Raw genomic sequence first — 22,264 nt, 5'->3', positions numbered from 1 at the left:
GGAATTGATCAACTAATCCAATTATGCAAATAGTGTGGAAGTGTGGAGAGAAGAAAATTTGCTCCTGAAATGTCGGTAGGGCGAGGCGAGGAGGAGAAGAAGCTGACATGAATGAACTTTGGATGCCTTGTAGCAGCCCCCGATTTACCCCCCAGGGCCGACGATCCTTGTCCACTCCTGCTCACTCGCTCCTGCCTTCACATTCACACCCTTCCTTCTTTGCATGCATGCATGCCATATTGCCATGGGCCATCGATCAAATGTGCAGCAGATTCCAGTGATGCAAGTGCCACTAGGCTCGTACGGTTGTACCCACAAGAGGAATCGCGCGCATCATTGCGCTCCGCGAAATTCGCATCTGTGATGCTGCAGGCGGCAAAAACCTGGGCTGGCTCGCCAGCCTACATTTTTGTGTTCTTCTCTCGGTTGCAGGCTTGCAGCTCGCGGCAAGGAAGCCATCGATTGCGGTTTGGGCTTCTGCGCACTCATCCAGGGTTCAGATATGGCGTTTCTTCGTTAGATTGGACAATCTCTTCTCACTAGCATTTTCTAGCATAGTAGTATATCAGCTTAACCAAGACTGCAGACCCATTCATTTCGAAGGGATGAGAGAACATGGTGTGATGGTGTCGGCGTCTGGATGGTTATAGCGTTTCGTGACGGACATGATGCTGCCTACATTGAACACGGCCGGCACGTAGGGCTGGAGGGAATCCGTCCCATAAAGTATGCAGAAAGCAACGAATACCCGATCATATGCCCTTGCAGAATCGTTAGAGATTGCATCTGTCTACGACGTATACATGAAAGCCTCGACTGTCGATGAGCAAACGACTTACGTGCAGCACAGGCTACGCTACAGTGGAAGGTTTGCCTATTAGCACTTGGGATCCGATGCTTGATTGATCATCTTGGCTTGGGAGCACTGCTAGCTACTAGTGTCAAAAATATTTTTATATTATGAGACAGAGGGAGTAGTAACTAACTGAGGGTTATCCTCCCTTTTTAAATAAAAAAAACTAACCGTGCAATGTACCATGGGTCAGTAGATAATTTGGGCATCTTTCACTTGAGCAGTCAATCCACTACTGCCTTCCCTGAAGGAAGCTAGTGTTACAACTTACAACTGAATGGGATCAGGCCAGAAATTGACCAGACGCTGACCCTGTCTGTGTATGAGTGCTTGGATCTTCACCACTTGCAAGAAGTTGGTTCCTGAAAGAGGTTGACACTGACCTACCCATAATTCCCCTTTCGCTATTGGGACAGTTGCATGTAATCCATGGCAATCCAACTGCATGGATTGTTTTGGTACTATCTTCTCGCGCATCGATCACATGCATGCTCCCATCGTTCCGGCTAGCTTCCATTACGCGTTGCTAGCTAGCTAATTACCCGTTCTAGCCTTGCGTGAGCCCGTGAGAGACCGGCGCGCCTGCACTGCACACATAGGTTCTGACTTCAGTTAGCAGCTAAGACTGGGAAGGGAGATCGATGTGGATAAGTGCCAGACCCACTATTAGTTAACCAGGGAAAGCTGGTTGACCGCTTCCATCGGATTTGCTCCCTGCCCTACCCTCCACAAGGACTATGCTATGACGTGCATGATTATATATGTTCTTCTTTTGGTTAGTGCAAGTGCAACCAAGATTGATCACAGTTAGTGACAGGGCGCATTCCTGCTTTGTGAGGCAAAAAGGAGCAGGCCGTTGCCCGGTGAGGACAGCAATGCCATACGAGGAAGACCCACTACCTGGACCTGCACTTGATCGTCAACTCACATATTCATATTCAGTGACCATGTTTAATGTGGTGCGTTACTGCTTGGTCGCTTGAGAATTGTGTTGACCAAATTCGTATCATGAAGTCTATAGTTTTGGGGGGAAAAGCAAATCCAATACAATTTTCTCTAAATGACTTTTGTCTGGTTACTCATTCGCTATATTTTCTCTAGCCAGCCTTCAACAAATACTTCCTCCGTCCCAAAATAAATGAGAGTAATCGGTACTCCCTCCCTCTCACAATATAAGAACGTTTTGCAATCTATATTAGTTTGCAAAACGTTCTTATATTGTGGGACTTAGGGAGTACTAAGCTTGATACACTTATTGTGGGACGAAAGGAGTAACTAGTACAACACCACACACTTTACTACAGTAGCCACCGATGGTTGTTGCAGATCTCATCGATGGAAGCTTCCCCTTCTGTTTGAGCTACTCTATTCAGAGTGTAGGTCGGTTCACGATGGGGTGTGAGTGGCAGCGGCCAGATCTGCACCGTACCGCGTGGTGGGCGGGCTCCCGATGGTCGAGGCGGCGACTTAAGGTGGGTAGACACCCCACCCATTTGCTAGCACCATTTCAGCATAGCATGAAGTATTAGCTGGCGTGAATTTTGGAAGATCCGTTGTCAAGATGGTGATTAAAGCACCGTTTCATTTCTGGAGTGAAAACTCTTGTTATGGTCTTCATTGATCGGGCTCAACACCAACAAACTTCATCGTTACTTTGTTGAAGGGATGAAAACAGAGTGAAGCGGACAAAACTGAGTGCTACCATATCTGTTTTTATATTTTTTTGCAGAAGCGGAAACGAATACAAAAACCCTGAAAAAGAATACGAAAATAGAAACTATCGGAAACGTACACGAAGCAAATACAAAGTGGATACAGAAACATAAGTGGGTGTTAATCGGAACTTAAAAACCTGTTGAATCATAGAGAAATACACACAAAACACAAACAAATTTAATGAATTGTTAACATGGCTACAAAATAGTATCATTATGTTAGCAACTTCGCGTAGTATTGTAGTAGTATTGGACAATTGCGTATAGGGTCAAGCTGAGTACATGTGTGGTAGTAGAAGTTGGGCCTTAAATGATCCATTCTCATTGTGTCGTTGTGCGTTGTTTGGAAAGTTCCATTTCCATGCTTGTTCCATCGGAAAACACCGTTCCATTTTTGTTTCCATTTCCGCATGAAAAATTCCATTTTCATTTCCGCTTTGCAAATTTCCATTTCCGTTTTCACATCTCATGTCCGTTTCCATTTTTCCTCTGAAAAAACGAAAAGTTTTCACTCCATTTTCATCCCTATTGAAGGCGATGTCCCCTTGCTGACGTTCAAGCCTTCATTGGTCGGTGTCTACAACCAGGATGAAAATCCTTTCCTTGCTTTGTCGACTGGACTCGAGAACGACGGTGTGAGGGCGTATATCTCTTCTTGAAGGCGTTGTCGCAAAATAAGTTGCTAAGTCATAGGTGTCGGTGTCAAAACCGGCAGATCTCGGGTAGGGGGTCCTGAACTGTGCATCTAAGGATCGAGGGTAACAGGAGGCAAGGGACATGATGTTTATCCAGGTTCGGGCCCTCTTGATGGAGGTAATACCCTACTTCCTGCTTGATTGACTTTGATGAGTATAGGGGTTACAAGAGTTGATCTACCTCGAGATCGTAATGGCTAAACCCTAGATGTCTAGCCTGTATGATTATGATCGCCTCTACGGACTAAACCCTCTGGTTTATATAGACACCGGAGGGGGTTAGGGTTGTACAGAGTCGGTTTACAGAGAAAGGAATCTTCATATCGGAATGCCAAGCTTGCCTTCCACGTCAAGGAGAGTCCTATCCGGACACGGGGGGAAGCCTTCTATCTTGTATCTTCACGGCCCACTAGTCCGGCTCACATTACACAACCCGAACGCCCGAGGACCCCCTAATCCAGGACTCCCTCAGTAGCCCCTGAACCAGGCTTCAATGACGATGTGTCCGGCGCGCAGATTGTCTTCGACATTGCAAGGCGGGTTCCTTATCCGAATACTTCAAAGTGGCTGATGAAAAGGACTATATCCGGCTCTACATAATAGTTACAACCCTAAATCACGAGGGTAAATACTTAAACAAAAATAGATCATGTCTTCTGACGGCCTTTTCAGCGAGGCATTGTGCTCTGGCCTTTATTATTATTATTATTATTATTATTATTATTATTATTATTATTATTTCGAACCGTTTTCCAGCCTCCTGCTTCGCGTTTAAAGACGCGGTATTCATTGACACGTCCTATCAAAGCAGAGATCGTGTTCACTAATTGCGGGATTCTCACCAATACGGATTTGGGTAATCCAACCGTGCCGCTCGCACGACCCCTTGGGAATAGGCGTGTTTTAAGGCTTGGGGGGGGACTGTCACACCCTCGATGCGATTATATCTCCCACGTGTCGAGGCACGACTTAGAGGCATAATCGCATTGAAGGCATATGTCGCAAGTTAGGCAATCTTCACAACATCCCATGTAATATAAATAAATAAAGGGGAGATAACATAGTTGGCTTACACTCGCCACGTCAATTAAGTACATAAATAACATTACATCATCCAAACACTCATGGCCCGACTACGGCGCCAAAATAAAAGAGAACCCAACATGCGACACGGTCCCAATCACCCCCAACTGGGCACCACTACTGATCACCGGGAAAGGAAACATAGTAACGTTAAGAGTCTTCGTTGAACTCCCACTTGAGCTCAAACGCGTCTCCTGGAGCGGAATCATCAGGCCCTGCATCTGGTGTAATAGTAATCTGTGAGCCACAGGGACTCAGCAATCTCGCACCCTCGCGATCAAGACTATTTAAGCTTATAGGTATGGCAAGGTAAATATGTGGAGCTGCAGCAAGCGACTAGCAAGTATGGTGGCTAACTTATTCGCAAAAGAGAGCGAGAAGAGGAGGCAAAGTGCGAGCGAGAAGCTAGAGAGCAACCTGCGCAAACATTACTCCAACACCGTGTCCACTTCCCGGACTCCGCCGAGAAGAGGCCATCACGGTAACACACTCGGTTGATTCATTTTAAATAATTAAGTTTCAAGTTATCTACAACCGGACATTAACAAATTCCCATCTGCCCATAACCGCGGGCACGGCTTTCGAAAGTTCAATCCCTGCAGGGGAGTCCCAACTTAGCCCATGACAAGCTCTCACGGTCAACGAAGGAATAGACCTCCTCCCAAGACGTTCCGATCAAACTCGGTATCTCGGTTCTTCAAGACAATTCGACAGGTTAAAACAAGACCAGCAACACCGCCCGAATGTGCCGACAAATCCCGATAGGAGCTGCACATATCTCTTTCTCAGGGCACACTCAGATGAGCACTCCATACAACTAAAACCAAACCTCGAGTTTCCCCGAGGGGGCGCTACACAGGACTCTAGTTTGGACCAACACTCAGAGGAGCACTGGCCCGGGGGTTTAAATAAAGATGACCCTCGGGCTCCGGAAACCCAAGGGAAAAAGAGGCTAGGTGGCAAATGGTAAGACCAATGTTGGGCATTGCTGGAAAAGCTTTAATCAAGGCGAACTATCAAGGGGTTCCCATAATAACCCAACCGCTTAAGGAACGCAAAATCCGGGAACATAACACTGATATGACGGAAACTAGGGCGGCAAGAGTGGAACAAAACACTAGGCGAGAGGCCGAGCCTTCCACCCTTTACCAAGTATATAGATGCATTAAGATAACAAGATAATATAATGATATCCCAACAAGTAAATAAATGTTCCAACAAGGAACGGCCTCCAATCTTCACCTGCAACTAGCAACGCTATAAGAGGGGCTGAGCAAAGCGGTAACATAGCCAATCAACGGTTTGCTAGGACAAAGGTGGGTTAGAGGTTTGACATGGCAATTTGGGAGGCTTGAAATCAAGTGGTAGGCATCGTAGCATCGGCATAGCAAAAGAGCGAGCAAACTAGCATAGCAAAGATAGTAGTGATTTCGAGGGTATGATCATCTTGCCTGCACAGTTGTCAGAGTTGACTGGATCCTCAAAAGCAAACTCAACGGGCTCCTCGTTAGCGAACTCATCTCCCGGCTCTACCCAAACAAGACAAACAAGCAACAAGGATACAATCAACCACGTGCAAACTCAAACAACACAATGCAAAGATGATATGCTATGCGGGATGCGATGCGGGATGCAAAATGCAAGATATGACAGGATATGCAAGAGCCTGGCCTCAACTTGGAAAACCAAGTGTGCCACTGGAAAGATGAGACGAAATCGCTTGAAAACGATATAAAGAACGCCGGAATCGGAGTTACGGTTTGGAAATGGCAAGCGATTCAAAAATGACACCGGTCTGCGATTTACAGCAAGTAGGCATCTAAAAGCAATGAGATGAACATGCTACAGCACCCAAACATGACAACAAAATATATGGCAGGGATGCACACAAGATGCTTAACAAAAGTCTAGCACTGAGCTACAGCCAATTCATCCATTAACAGGTTCAAACAAGCATGGCGAAAATGCATATGGCAAACAGATCTCAGACTTAGTGAAATTAACACTTGTCTGGAATTTCAGATCAGGTAGCCCTCTTCGGAGCAACAAAACTACATGCTACAGGATCTGAACGTGGCAAAGTAAAGCATGTCATGGAGCTACTCAAAGAGCTTAACAAAAGTCCCTTAGTGACCTTGAGCCAAAAGGGATCAGAAAATACAATTGCAAGCATGTGAACATAGCAAAAACATAATCAGTTTTCATACTTAGTGAAAACTGACACATGCTGAAATATAACTCAAGTAGGCATATTTACGAGCTCGATGCACTCACTGTGGTGCAAGTCATGGCAAGAAAAACATACACCCATAAAAAAGACACAAAATTCAAGCTAGACATGGCAAGAACAATAGCATAGCATGCACGGTTCAACTACAACATCACCGGCAAAATTGCAAAACAAATTGACAATCTGCCCAGATTCACAAAGTAGCAAAAGTAGAGCTCGATTGACTCAATCTAGGGTGCTCCATAATTGCAAACAAAGACATGGATGGATAGAGCACTACAATATTAACAAAACATCCTTACTGATCATCCTCAAAAGAGGCATGGATCACTAGGAAACAACATGAACATATGGCATCATAAGATAAACAGCTCAAGGACTTAGTGGAATTGCTAAGTCCCTGAAAACAGAATTAGCAAGTGCACCACTTTGCAAACTTGCACTAGTCACCACACACATCACAAAAATAAATGGGTTGCACCTCTGGAAAGATGACAAAACCCTTAACAAAACACATGCAGAGCATCAGGGCATATCATGCACACATTAATCATGGCAAAAATGTCAAAAGTGCTAAACGGAGTAGCAGATCTGACAATTAACTCAAGTAGCCCTCTTCTAATAGCATTTCGGGCATCAAGATGAGCTCAAATGAAAATGATGCAATGGAATTAAATGATGTACTCTCTGAGATGAACATTTTGATATGCTATATGCATGAATCGGAGCTATGGATGCAAAGTTACGGAGCCGTGAACATGTGCACTTGAAACGGAAATTTTAGGGACTTAGACGAAAATTCAACCTCCCAGATCTAGGGTTTGACCCGAGGCACACGAACCGAGGATGGATCCGGGCTCGCTGGAGTTTCCTGTACGCCGGAGCTCGCCGGAGGGAGGAGGAGGCCGGCCCGGGGCTCGCCTGAGTGGCGGCTGGAGCACGGGGCCCGAGGGGCGTGGCGGCGGAGGCGGTGGGCGAGGCGGCGCGGCCGGGCGGGCGAGGCGGCGGGGATGTCGCGGCGGCGCGGCGCGGGCCGGCCGGGCGGCGGCGCGGCGGAGGCGGCGGAGCTCGGCGGGGAGCAGGGAGGCGCGGGCAGCGGATGGATGGGCCTCGGGGGCCGGCTGCGGGCTTCCCGGGCCCGGGCGGCGCGGGGATCTGGGGACCGGGCGCAGGCGAATGGGAGGCTGCCACGTGGCGGCGGTGGCGGCGGGATTTTCGTCCGGCGGCGGGCGGACACGTCCGGCCGCGCGGAGATGATTTTTAGGGTTTCGGAGGTAGGAGGAGATCCGAAAATCGGGGGGGGGGGGCTTTAAATAGGCATAGAGGGAGCTAGGAGAGTCCAAATGAGGTGCGGTTTTCGGCCACGCGATCGTGATCGAACGCTCTAGGTGATGGAGCAGAGTTAGGTGGGTTTTGGGCCAAATTGGAGGGGTGTTGGGCTGCAACACACACGAGGCCTTTTCGGTCCTTTGGTTAACTGTTGGAGTATCAAACGAAGTCCAAATGATACGAAACTTGACAGGCGGTCTACCAGTAGTAAACCAAGGCCGCTTGGCAAGTCTCGGTCCAATCTGGAAATGTTTAATCGCCACACACGAAAGAAAGCTGGAAATGACCACCGGAGGAGAACGAAGCGCCGAAATGCAAAACGGACAACAGGGAAAATGCTCGAATGCATGAGACGAACACGTATGCAGATGCAATGCACATGATGACATGATATGAGATGCATGACAACGACAACAACACACAGAGACAAAACCCGAACCCGAGGAAATAAATATAACTTAACGTCGGAAACGGCAAGAGTTGGAGTACAAATTGGGAAAGTTACATCTGGGGTGTTACAGGGACGCTTGATATTCACTGCCTTTATAAGGAGATAAGGATCCACCTTTTCACCCCACACCTTCTTCCTCCTCAGCCCATCCGACCTCGAGCTCCGGCGTCCGAGCTTTAATCCTTTCCGTCTCCAGCAAACACTCCAACCATGTCTGGATCTGGAGCGCAGGGCAAGTGGATGGCCTCCTCCGATACAGAGGGGAACATCAAGGAGCTCCGGGAAGAGGATACTTGGCCAAGGAAATCGCCCACCGGCTTCCTGCCAAAAAGCAGATTGTCCCCACACCGGAGCCCAACGAGAGGGTAGTATTCATCCCCCATTTCCTCCGTGGGCTAGGGTTTCCTCTCCAACCTTTTGTCCGTGGACTCATGTTCTATTACAGGCTAGATTTCCACGATCTAGCCCCAAATTCATTCCTCAACATCTCGGCGTTTATCGTCGTGCGCGAGGCATTCCTCCACATCCCCCCACTTCGGCCTATGGCTCAAGGTCTTTAATGTGAAGCCCAAAGTGGTCGAGGGTCAACACGCGGAGTGTGGCGGCGCCATGGTGAGTAAACTGCCCAATGTCACCTGGCCAAAGGGGACCTTTGTAGAGACCGTGAAGGGATGGCAACAGGAGTGGTTCTACGTCACGGAACCCCGTGACGCCACATGGGCCGCCACTCCCGAGTTTAAAACCGGTCCACCAATGCGGCTCACGTCATGGCTCAATAAGGGCCTAGATTGGGCGTCATCCGACAAGGTGATGATGCTGCAAAAGCGTATCAAGAGCATGGTGGATAAGAACGCCAGCCTTGCCAGCGTGATCCAGGTGATACTATTTTGCCGAATTCTCCCCTGCCAACGCCGGACTCTCCATATGTGGGAGTTTGATCCGGCGAGTCCCCGGACCTTGCAGCGGTTTTTTAGCACGAAGCACGAAGATATATGGAAACTGTTGTTCAAGACCCAAAAGTCATGGCCGCCAGCGACCGAAGACCTCAGCCATGACTGCGCTCACCTAGCCACTCCAGTAAGTTTTTCCGATTTTCAAACATATCCTCAACTTGTGGATCAAAGGGTATACTAAGCCTTTCCCTTATTCTTCAGGGCTGGACCAAGAAGGCGGAGCGGATCCATTGTCCGGCTCCACTGCCCGAAGACCCAACTATTCCTCTTCTGACGAAGATGCTGGTTCTGGCACCGTACCAGGCGCCGGAGAAGAAGGCCAAGAAGAAGGGCAAGGAGGCCAGAACTGGCCTTCGCCGAAAGGGTGCTTCGGATATAACGTCCGAAGATACCGAAACTCCCTCCTCCCACGATGAAGATGAGGAGGAGGAGAACGATTCTCCCCCTAAGGGGGGGGGGAGAAGAAAAGGGAGATTTTCGCGGATCTAGTGGCAGAGGCGTCCAAGAAGGGGAAACTCTTCCCCTCAGATGATTCGGAATCGGATGTCAAAGCCGTCCCCGAATGGAACCCTGCTACCTCTTGAGCATGCGTTGATTTTCCCTTGAAGAGGAAAGGGTGATGCAGTAAAGTAGCATAAGTATTTCCCTTAGTTTTTGAGAACCAAGGTATCAGTCTAGTAGGAGACTACATGAAGTCGCCTAGTACCTGCACAAACAAACAAGAACCTCACAACCAACGCGATAAAGGGGTTGTCAATCCCTTCACGGTCACTTTACGAAAGTGAGATCTGATAGAGATAATAAGATAAATATTTTTGTTATTTTTGTTATATAGATTGAAAAGTAAAGATTGCAAAATAAACGACGACATAAATAGATAATTGACGGGAAAATAATATGGTGTAAAGTAGACCCGGGGCCATAGGTTTCACTAGTGGCTTCTCTCAAGATAGCATATATTACGGTGGGTGAACAAATTACTGCTGAGCAATTGATAGAAAAGCGCATAGTTATGATAATATCTAGGCATGACCATGAACATAGGCATCACGTTCGTGTCAAGTAGACCGAAACGATTCTGCATCTACTACTATTACTCCACACATCGACCGCTATCCAACATGCATCTAGAGTATTAAGTTCATAAGAACATAGTAACGCATTAGGAAAGATGACATGATGTAGAGGGATAAACTCAAGCAATATGATATAAACCCCATCTTTTTATCCTTGATGGCAACAATACAATACATGTCGGTTCCCTTTCTGTCACTGGGATCGAGCACCGCAAGATTGAACCCAAAGCTAAGCACTTCTCCCATTGCAAGAAAGATCAATCTAGTAGGCCAAACCAAACTGATAATTCAAAGAGACTTGCAAAGATATCAAATCATGCATATAAGAATTCAGAGAAGAATCAAATATTGTTCATAGATAATCTTAATCATAAACCCACAATTCATCGGATCTCGCAAACACACTGCAAAAAGAATTACATCGAATAGATCTCCAAGAACATCGATGAGAACTTTGTATTGAGATCCAAAGAGAGAGAAGAAGCCATCTAGCTAATAACTATGGACCTGAAGGTCTGTGGTAAACTACTCACATATCATCGGAGAGGCTATGGTGTTGATATAGAAGCCCTCCGTGATCGAATCCCCCTCCGGCAGATCGCCGAAAAAGGTCCCCAGATGGGATCTCACGGGCACAGAAGGTTGCGATGGTGGAAAAGTGGTTTCGTAGCTCCCCTAGATGTTTTCAGGGTATAAGAGTATATATAGGCGAAAGAAGTAGGTCGGTGGAGCCACGAGGGGCCCACGAGGGTGGGGGCGCGCCGCCCTACCTCGTGGCCGCCTCGCTGCTTCCTTAACCTTCACTCCAAGTCTCCTGGATTGCGTTTGTTCCAAAAAAGATCCTCGCGAAGGTTTCATTCCGTTTGGATTTCGTTTGATATTCCTTTTCCGCGAAACACTGAAATAGGCAAAAAACAACAATTTGCACTGGGCCTTCGGTTAATAGGTTAGTCCCAAAAATAATATAAAGTGCATAATAAAGCCCATTAAACATCCAAAACAGATAATATAATAGCATGGAACAATAAAAAATTATAGATACGTTGGAGACGTATCAAGCATCCCCAAGCTTAATTCTTGCTCGTCCTCGAGTAGGTGAATGATAAAAACAAAATTTTTGATGTGGAATGCTACCTAACATAATTTTTCAATGTATTCTCTTTATTTCAGCATGAATGTTTAGATCCAAAAGAGTCTAGACAGAAGTTTAATATTGACATAAAAATAATAATACTTCAAGCATGCTAACCAAGCAATTATGTCTTATCAAAATAACATAGCCAAAGAAATCTTATCCCTACAAAATCATATAGTTTGGCCATGCTTCATTTTCGTCACACAAAATGCTCCCATCGTGCACAACCCCGATGACAAGCCAAGCAATTGTTTCATACTTTAGTCTTTTCAAACTTTTTCAACTTTCACGCAATATATGAGTGTGAGCCATGGACATAGCACTATGGGTGGAATTGAATATGATGATGGAGGTTGTGTAAGAAGACAAAAAGGGAGAAAGTCTCAGATTGACGCGGCTAATCGATGGGCTATGGAGATTCCCATCAATTAATGTCAATGCAAGGAGTAGGGATTGCCATGCAACGGATGCACTAGAGCTATAAATATATGAAAGCTCAACAAAAGAAACTAAGTGGGTGTGCATCCAACTTCCTTGCTCACGAAGACCTAGGGAATTTTGAGGAAGCCCATCATTGGAATATACAAGCCAAGTTCTAAAATGAAAAATTCCCACTAGTATATGAAAGTGACAAAATAGGAGACTCTCTATCATGAAGATCATGGTGCTACTTTGAAGCACAAGCGTGGAAAAATGATAGTAACATTGCCCCTTCTCTCTTTTTATCTCATTTTTTCTCTCTCTTTTTTTCGAAGAACTTTCCTCACATGGGACAATGCTCTAATAATGAAAATCATCACACTTTTATTTACTTACAACTCAAGAATTACAACTCGATACTTAGAACAAAATATGACTCTATGTGAATGCTTCCGGCGGTGTACCGGGATATGCAATGAATCAAGAGTGACATGTATGAAAGAATTATGAAGGTGGCTTTTCCGCAAATACGATGTCAACTACATGATCATGCAAGGCAATATGAAAATGATGGAGCGTGTCATAATAAACGGAACGGTGGAAATTTGCATGGCAATATATCTCGGAATGGCTATGGAAATGGCCTAATAGGTAGGTATGTGTAACGCCCTCGATGTGGCTATATCTCCCACGTGTCGAAGCACGACTTAGAGGTATAACCGCATTGAAAGCAATGTCGCAAGTGAGGTAATCTTCACAACAACCCATGTAATAAATAAGGGAAAAGATACATAGTTGGCTTACACTCGCTACATCACACAAATACATAAATAAGTCATTACATTCATCCAATACACTCAAGGTCCAACTACGGAACCAAAATGAAGATAAACCCCAAATGCAACATAGTCCCCGATCGCCCCAACTGGGCACCACTACTGATCATCTGGGAAAGACACGTAGTATCGTCATGAGTCCTCATCGAACTGCCACTTGAGCTCAGTTGAATCACCTGGAGCGGTATCATCGGTCCCTGCATCTGGTTTTTGAAGGAATCTGTGAGTCACGGGGACTCAGCAATCTGACACCCTCGCGATCAAGACTATTTAAGCTTATAGGTAAGGGTAAAAGTATGAGGTGGAGCTGCAGCAAGCGACTAGCATATATGGTGGCTAACATACGCAAATGAGAGCGAGAAGAGAAGGCAAAGGCACGGTCGATGAACTATGATCAAGAAGTGATCCTAGAACAACCTACGTCAAATATTACTCCAACACTGTGTTCACTTCCCAGACTCCGCCGAGAAGAGACCATCACGGTTACACACGCGGTTGGTGCATTTTAATTAAGTTAAGTTTTAGGTTATCTACAACCGGACATTAACAAATTCCCATCTGCCCATAACCGCGGGCACGACTTTCGAAAGTTCAAATCCCTGTAGGGGAGTCCCAACTTAGCCCATCACAAGCTCTCATTGTCAACGAAGGATATTCCTTCTCCCATGGCAATCCGATCAGACTCGGCATCCCGGTTACAAGACATCTCGACAATGGTAAAACAAGTCCAGCAACACCGCCCGAATGTGCCGACAAATCCCGATAGGAGCTGCACATATCTCGTTCTCAGGGCACACTCAGATGAGACATCCTACGAGTAAAACCAACCCTCAAGTTGCCCCGAGGTGGCCCCGCAGTCTACTCGATCAGACCAACACTCAAAGGAGCACTGGCCCAGGGGGGTTTAAATAAAGATGACCCTTGGGCTCCGGAAACCCAAGGGAAAAAGAGGCTAGGTGGCAAATGGTAAAACCAATGTTGGGCATTGCTGGAGGAGTTTTATTCAAGGCGAACTGTCAAGGGGTTCCCATTATAACCCAACCGTGTAAGGAACGCAAGAGAACATAACACCGATATGATGGAAACTAGGGCGGCAAGAGTGGAACAAAACACCAGGCATAAGGCCGAGCCTTCCACCCTTTACCAAGTATATAGGTGCATTAAGATAAACAAGATAATATGATGATATCCCAACAATAAACATGTTCCAACAAGGAACAAACTCCAATCTTCACCTGCAACTAGCAATGCTATAAGAGGGGCTGAGCAAAGCGGTAACATAGCCAAACAACGGTTTGCTAGGACAAGGTGGGTTAGAGGTTTGACATGGCAATGTGGGAGGCATGATAAGCAAGTGGTAGGTATCGTAGCATAGACATAGCAAAAGAGCGAGCATCTAGCAAGCAAAGATAGAAGTGATTTCAAGGGCATGGTCATCTTGCCTGCAAAGTTCTTAGAGTTGACTTGATCCTCGTAAGCGTAGTCAACCGGATCTGGATCTGGCACTGTAGCGGGTACTGTAGCGGTACTATAGAAGCGAGCGGCCGAGGTCGCCGGAAATGGAGGCGAGGTCGCCGGACTTGACGCGGGGGCGGCCGGAGAGGTCAGATCCGACCGGATCCAGGGCCGGACTGGTGCACTGGCGAGGCAGGGAGCCTCTGGGCGTGCGACCGCGGCGAGGTCGGCGCGGAGGCGTGCGGTGGTCGGGTCGCCGGCGAGGAGCTTGGCGGCGGAGGGCGGCGAAGTCGGTGGCGGAGGCGGCGACCGAAGAGGGTAGAGGCGGCGGCGGTGTGTCCGCTAGGTGGCGGACATTGTCCGGCGGCGGCGGGGTAGTTTGCTAGGGTTTGGAAAGAGGAGATCCGGAATTTGAAATGGAGGGTCTATTTATAGAGGTAGGAGGAGCTAGGAAGCTCCAAATGAGGTGCGGTTTGTGGCCACGCGATCGTGATCGAACGGCCTAGGTGATGGAAGAGGTTTGGGTGGGTTTTGGGCCACTTTGGAGAGGTGTTGGGCTGCAACACACACGAGGCCTTTTCGGTCCATCGGTTAACCGTTAGAGTATCAAACGAAGTCCAAATGACATGAAACTTGACAGGCGGTCTACCGGTAGTAAACCAAGGCCGCATGGCAAGTCTCGGTCCAATTCGTAAATGTTTAACACCGGCACACGAAAAGAGGTAGAAAGGGACACCGGAGGACATAGGAGCGCCAGAATGCAAAACGGACAACGGGGAAAATGCTCTGATGCATGAGACGAACACGTATGCAAATGCAAAGCACATGATGACATGATATGAGATGCATGAAAAAGACAAAACACACAGAGACAAAAACCCGACAACGATGAAATAAAATAACTTAGTGCCGAAAATGGCAAGAGTTGGAATATAAATAAGGTAGGTTACATCCGAGGTGTTACAGTATGGAGGCTGTTTTTAGGAAGATATAAGGAGGCTTATGTGTGATAGAGCGTATCATATCATGGGGTTTGGATGCACCGGCGAAGTTTGCACCAACTCTCGAGGTGAGAAAGGGCAATGCACAACATCGAAGAGGCTAGCAATGATGGAAGGGCGAGAGTGCGTATAATCCATGGACTCAACATTAGTCATAAAGAACTCACATACTTATTGCAAAAATCTTCAAGTCATCAAAACCAAGCACTACGCGCATGCTCCTAGGGGGATAGATTGGTAGGAAAAGACCATCGCTCGTCCCCAATCACCACTCATAAGGAAAGCAATCAAAGAACACCTCATGCTTCAAATTTGTCACACAATGTTTACCATACGTGCATGCTACGGGACTTGCCAACTTCAACACAAGTATTTCTTAATTCCACAATTACTCAAATAGTACAACTCTAATATTACCATCTTTATATCTCAAAACAACTATCAAGTATCAAGCTTCTCATAACATTTAATGCACTCTATATGAAAGTTTTTATTACACCTATCCTCGATGTCTATCATATTAGGACTAATTTTATAGCCAAAGCAAATTACCATGCTGTTCTAAAAGACTCTCAAAATAATATAAGTGAAGCATGAGAGATCAATAATTTCTATAAAATAAAACCACCACCGTGCTCTAAAAAGATATAAGTGAAGCACTAGAGCAAAATTATCTAGCTCAAAAGATATAAGTGAAGCACATAGAGTATTCTAATAAATTCTGATTCATGTGTGTCTCTCCCAAAAGGTGTGTACAGAAAGGATTATTGTGGCAAACTAAAAGCAAAGACTCAAATCATACAAGATGCTCCAAGCAAAACACATATCATGTGGTGAATACAAATATAGCCTCAAGTAAAGTTACCGATGGATGAAGACGAAAGAGGGGATGCCTTCCGGGGCATCCCCAAGCTTAGGCTTTTGGTTGTCCTTGAATTTTACCTTGGGGTGTCTTGGGCATCCCCAAGCTTAGGCTCTTGACACTCCTTGTTCAGAAATCCATCAAATCTTTACCCCAAAACTTGAAAACTTCACAACACAAAACTCAACAGCAAATCTCATGAGCTCCGTTAGTATAAGAAAACACACCACCACTTTAAGGTACCGTAATAAACTCATTCTTTATTTATATTGGTGTTAAACATACTGTATTCCAACTTCTCTATGGTTCATACCCCCCCGACACTAGCCATAGATTCATCAAAATGAGCAAACAACACACGAAAAACAGAATGTGTAAAAAACAGAACAGTCTGTAGTAATCTGTAGGTTTCGCATACTTATGTAACTCGAAAAGTCCTGAGAAATTAGGACGTCCTAAATAATTTGTATATTGATATAATTCAGTTGGAATCAATATTTTATCGCTCCCTGTTAAAAAATGAAAATTATTCTCGTGAGCGCACACTTTCTATTTTTTCAGCAAGATCAAATAACAATCATCCAAGAAGATCCTAAAGGCTTTACTTGGCACAAAAACTAATTAAAACATAAAGACCACAATAATAACACAGGATAGATGATTTATTTATTACTAAACAGGAACAAAAAGCAAGGAACAAAAATAAAATTGGGTTGTCTCCCAACAAGCGTTATCGTTTAACGCCCCTAGCTAGGCATAAAACCAAGAATAGATCTAGGTATTGTCATCTTTGGTATGCAATCCATATGTGGCTCTCATAATAGATTCATAAGGTAACTTAATTTTCTTTTTAGGAAAGTGTTTCATGCCTTTCCTTAACAGAAATTGGAATCTAATATTTCCTTCTTTCATGTCAATAATTGCACCAATCGTTCTAAGGAAATGTCTACCAAGAATAATAGGACATGTAAGATTGCAATCTATATCAAGAACAATGAAATCTACGGGCACATAATTCCTATTTGCAACAATAAGAACATCATTAATCCTTCCCATAGGTTTCTTAATGCTGGAATCCGCAAGATGAAAATTTAAAGAACAATCATCAAATTCACGGAAACCTAGCACATCACACAAAGTTTTTGGAATCGTGGAAACACTATCACCCAAATCACATAAAGCATAGCATTCATGATCTTTAATCTTAATTTTAATAGTAGGTTCCCACTCATCATAAAGTTTTCTACGGATAGAAACTTCTAATTCAAGTTTTTCTTCATGGGATTGCATTAAAGGATCAACGATATGTTTAGTATAAGCTTTATTTTGATCATAAGCATGAGGAGAATTTAGCACGGATTGCAACAAGGAAATACAATCTATCAAAGAGAAATTATCATAATTAAATTCCTTGAAATCCAAAATAGTGGGTTCATTGCTATGTAAAGTTTTGACCTCTTCAATCCCACTTTTACTAATTTTTGCATCCAGATCTAAAAACTCCGAATCATTGGGACGCCTTCTAACTAAAGTTGACTCATCTCCAGTCCCATATTTATTAAGATTCATATTGGCAAACAAAGATTTAATAGGAGACACACCAATCACTTTTAGATCTTCATCAATATTATCATGAAAACTAGAAGAACACGCCTTCACAAAGCAATCTTTTTTAGCACGCATCGTAGCGGTTATTTCTTTGCACTCATCAGTGGAAATTCTCATGGCTTTGAGAGACTCATTGATATCATGATTAGATGGAATATATCTAAGTTTCAAAGAATCAACATCAAGAGAAATTCTATCCACGTCCCTAGCCAACTCATCAATCCTAAGCAATTTTTCTTCAAGCAAAGCATTGAAATTCTTTTGTGAATTCATAAATTCTTGAACGTTAGTCGCAAAATCAAAGGGCATCTTATTATTTCCATAAGAGTTGTTGTAGGAATTACCATAATTATTAAAGGAATTACTAGGAAACAACCTAGAATTAAAATTTCCTCTACACGCGTGTCGGTGTACTAGAGTAGGGGTACCCTAGTATCCCGAACTTGTGCACGGGCAGTCGCAGCATCCCGCGGCAAGGCTTGCCGGGTGACCGCCAAGGTCCTCCGTGGTTCCTTTGGAGCCGTTCAAGAACAAAGTATCCAAGTCAAGACCCCGGCAAGAGGAGCTTGCCGGGAAGGCCAACCAAGGCACCTCAAGACCCCGGCAAGAGGAGCTTGCCGGGAAGGCCACCCAAGGCATCTCAAGGAACTTGCCGCGACGCGCCCCGCGTCCCGGCAAGGCCTGGTGAGCGACAAGCTCCCGGACGCGACAAGACAACGACCGCGGCAAGGCGCTTGCCGCGGCAAGCCACCACTTTGTGCCTGCGCTCCAGCACATCCATCAACGTGTCGCTCTGGGACCCTTCCAGGCGTGCGTGGCGGGCGGCTGTGCAGCCAGCGGTGAGCGATGGCAAGCGACGCTGACAAGATTGCCATCGTGGCGAGCGGTGGCGTCCCTGATGGTCCCTTTTTGCACTATTTAGGCGACACAGACGGGCATTTAATGCCTTTGTCCCCTGCCGTTAGGGTTAGGTATGATACACTGTAGCAGGTAGCTGTACCTACCACAGCACCTTTCCCTTTTTACCCTTGTCTACGTTGCCACCTGTCGGTGACCCCTTGAGCATATAAAAGGAGGCCCATGCGCAATGTAGGGGGGGTTAGCTAGTTCAGAGAACACTCACGCTCGGTCTCGTTAGCTGCTGGTGTGTACTGTAGCACTCCGCGCTCCCGAGCAAGAACTCAATACAAACCACAAAGCAGGAGTAGGGTTTTACGCATCCGTGCGGCCCGAACCTGGGTAAACTGCTCGTGTGCTTTGCCTCGATCCGCTCTTTGCACGACCTCCGCCCCTGCCGAACCGAAAGGGACTCGGCCCGCCGGTCCCATAGGTGTTCGTGGATCAGTCCCCCGACATCTTTGGCGCGCCAGGTAGGGGGCATCGAAGTTGTGTGAACCAGATCCGGCGTGCACGCGAGCTAGATCTTCATCATCTTCATCGACATGCCGCCGAAGAAGAAGGCTTCGGAGGCGGCTGCTCCATCCGCCCCGCTACCACCGGAGCAAACGGCTGATGGGGCGGACGCCGGTGGAAGAACGGGCGTCGACGAGGGAGCTCACGGTGCTGCCAGGTCCAAGGACAAGGCTGCGCTGCCCATCGACGGCGTAGCCGGCTCCCACAACGACCGGGCGCACTCCAAGGCCTCGGCGTCCGTACATGCACCGCGCCCACCTCAGGAGGCGCGGGACCGGCAGCGTCATGGTACTCACGGTACCATGCGTTTGCTGGACCAAGATCGAGCTGGTGGATCTCGGAGTGCTCAAGACCAGCATGCACGCCAACATGCTGGCGCGAGCGAGGCACGGTCGCCTGGACGGGACACTGCTCCTTCTAACGAAGTTAGAAGTCCGAGCATATCCCGCTCCTCGCACCGTTCGCCACTACCACCCGCCACTACGGCAGAAGCTTTGGCGCGAGCTCAACTGCTCCTGGACTACCCTCCGACAGCAGACAAGATCGATGACTGGAGGGCCACCATTCAGAATCTCATCGGCTTCGCCAACGGCGACACTCAGCGGCAGCCGAGCACGTCGCAGCCGCGGCAAGTCAGCCAGGCACAAGCCGGTGGCGACAAGACCGGTGGGGGTGCAACCACTGTGCACTCTCCGCCCCGAAGGCCAAGATCGCCGACTCGCCGGATCCACCTCGACAGCGACTCCACCGCGTCATCAGATCCGCGAGCTCGTCGTGATCAACGCCAAGTTCTTCGCGAACGACAGCAAGAAGAAGCTCGTACTCGCATCGAGCGCCGAAGAGAAGCGCGACGTCAATCAGACCAGCGCGCTGGGCCCTCTGTTGACATGCATGCGCCAGGGGAACCAGGCGACTTGCCGTACGCGGTAGGTTGCCCTGCGTTCACTCGTGAGCTGCGGCAAGTCCAGTGGCCCAGCATGAAGAATTTCAAGCCAGACGTACCAGAGAAGTACGACGGCAAGTCGCATCCGTCGGAGTTCCTCAGCATCTACACCATCGCGGTGCATGCTGCCGGGGGACGGGACGACAAGATCCTTGCCAACTACTTCCCGCTGGTGCTCAAACCCAACGTCAGTTCCTGGCTCATGCACTTGCCGGACAACTCCATATCCTCCTGGGCAGACCTATTCCATCAGTTTGTCGGCGCCTTTACAGGCGGCCACGAACCTCATGGCCAAGAGAGTGATCTTCATCTGCTCGCCCAGAAGGAAGGAGAGCCCCTGCACAAGTACATTCAGAGATTCAGCCGTGTACAACACAACATCCCAGATGTCCACCTTGCCGCGGTCATCAGCGCGTTCCATCAGAACGTGCGTAACCGCAGGATGCGGGAGGAGATGGCGATGTGCAAGATCAGAGATGTCAGTGAGCTGTATGCCCTGGCCGACAAGTGTGCACGTGCTGAAGAAGGGAGGAAACTCCCAGGAGAGAATATAGGAGCAGGAGGATCTGACAGCGAGGACGCAGCCCCGGCAAAGAAAAACCGGCGGCGGAACAGGAAGAAGAAAGGCAAAGATGTGCTAGTCGTTGAGCAGTCCGGCAACGAAGGTGGCGCCAAGAAAGCCAAAGTTGGTAGCTCCGGCAAGGAGATTGCCGCATGCACCAACTGCCAGGCTGTGGTGGTCGCCGACAAGCAGGACGGCACCGACAAGCAGTACTGCAAGATTCACCGCACCAAGGGCCATGACCTCCAGAGCTGCAAGAAGGTCGAGCAGCTTGTCCAGCAACAAAAGGCTGAGTACGAGCGACGAGACAAGGAGAGGGCCCAAGGAGGCGCTGGAGAATCTGGCAAGAAGTGCGCCGGCCGGGGAGGACGCCGCGGCAAGGCCAAGCAGCGGCAAGGAGACAGACCTCCCCGCGGCCGCGACAAGGATGAAGACGACGAAGACGACGAAGACATGGATGATGTTGAGACTAGCGAACAGGAGTTCCAGAAAGCCACATAGGTTTTGTGTGTTGACGGCGGTGCTTCTCTGCATACTTCGCACCGCCAACTCAAGCAGTGGGTGCGGGAAGTCAATGCAGCAGAACCACCTGTCGAGTCACGCAAGCTTCTGAAATGGTCCAGCACGCCTATCATCTTTGATATTGAGGACCACCCTGACCGCACAACTGCGGTCGGGTGCTTGCCGATGTTGGTTTCACCAACTATCCACAACCTCAAGGTCACTAAGATGTTAGTTGACGGCGGGGCCGGCTTGAACCTGATCTCCTCCGCTGTACTCCAGAAACTCCAGATCCCTGACAGTGAGCTTGAAGAGACCGGCACATTCCAAGGAATCAACCCGGGAAGGAGCAAGCCGAAGGGGAAGGTCACGTTGCCAGTAACATTTGGCAGCGAGCTGAACTTCAGGACTGAGAGGGTCACTTTTGACGTTGCCGATATTCCGTTGCCTTACAATGGGATACTTGGCCGTCCAGCACTCGCCAAGTTCATGGCAGCCTCTCACTACGCATACAACATGCTGAAGATGCCAGGCCCGATAAGCGTCATCTCTGTCCCCGGCGACAAGAAGGATGCTCTTATCTGCGCCGACAAGATCTACCGGGAAGCCGCAGCCGCAACAGACTGCAAGTCACTTGCCGCTGAAGCTCCCGGGGGGAAGAAGAAGACCAAGTCCGGCAAGAGTTCTGATGCCCACTCCGGCAAGCGCACCTCTTCGGAGTGCTGCGCTGCCGTCGAGGATGCACCATCGAGCTCCACCGGCAAGTGTAAGAAGACAATGGCAGCTCCGCCAGAGACGAAGAAGGTGTCCGCCAAGGAGGACGGCACTGGTGGTACCTTCACCATCAGTGCCACTCTCGACCCTAAATAGGAAAGCGCGCTCATTGCTTTCCTGCGGGCGAATGTCGACGTGTTTGCGTGGCAACCGTCTGACATCCCCGGTGTTCCCAGGAAAGTAATTGAGCACCACCTCGCCGTTTGTCCTCATGCGCGGCCCGTCAAGCAGAAGGTCAGGAAGCAAGCAGTGGAGCGCCAAGAATTCATTGCAGAAGAAATCAAGAAGTTGGAAGCAGCAGGCCTTGTCAGAGGAGTGCTCCATCCTACGTGGTTGGCCAATCCTGTAGTCGTGCGCAAGGCGAATGGG

This window comes from Triticum urartu, chromosome 5 (genome assembly GCF_003073215.2).
Source record: "Triticum urartu cultivar G1812 chromosome 5, Tu2.1, whole genome shotgun sequence".
NCBI lineage: Eukaryota > Viridiplantae > Streptophyta > Magnoliopsida > Poales > Poaceae > Triticum > Triticum urartu.
The sequence above is the reverse complement of the archived record's forward strand: the minus strand, read 5'-3'. Positions refer to the sequence as shown.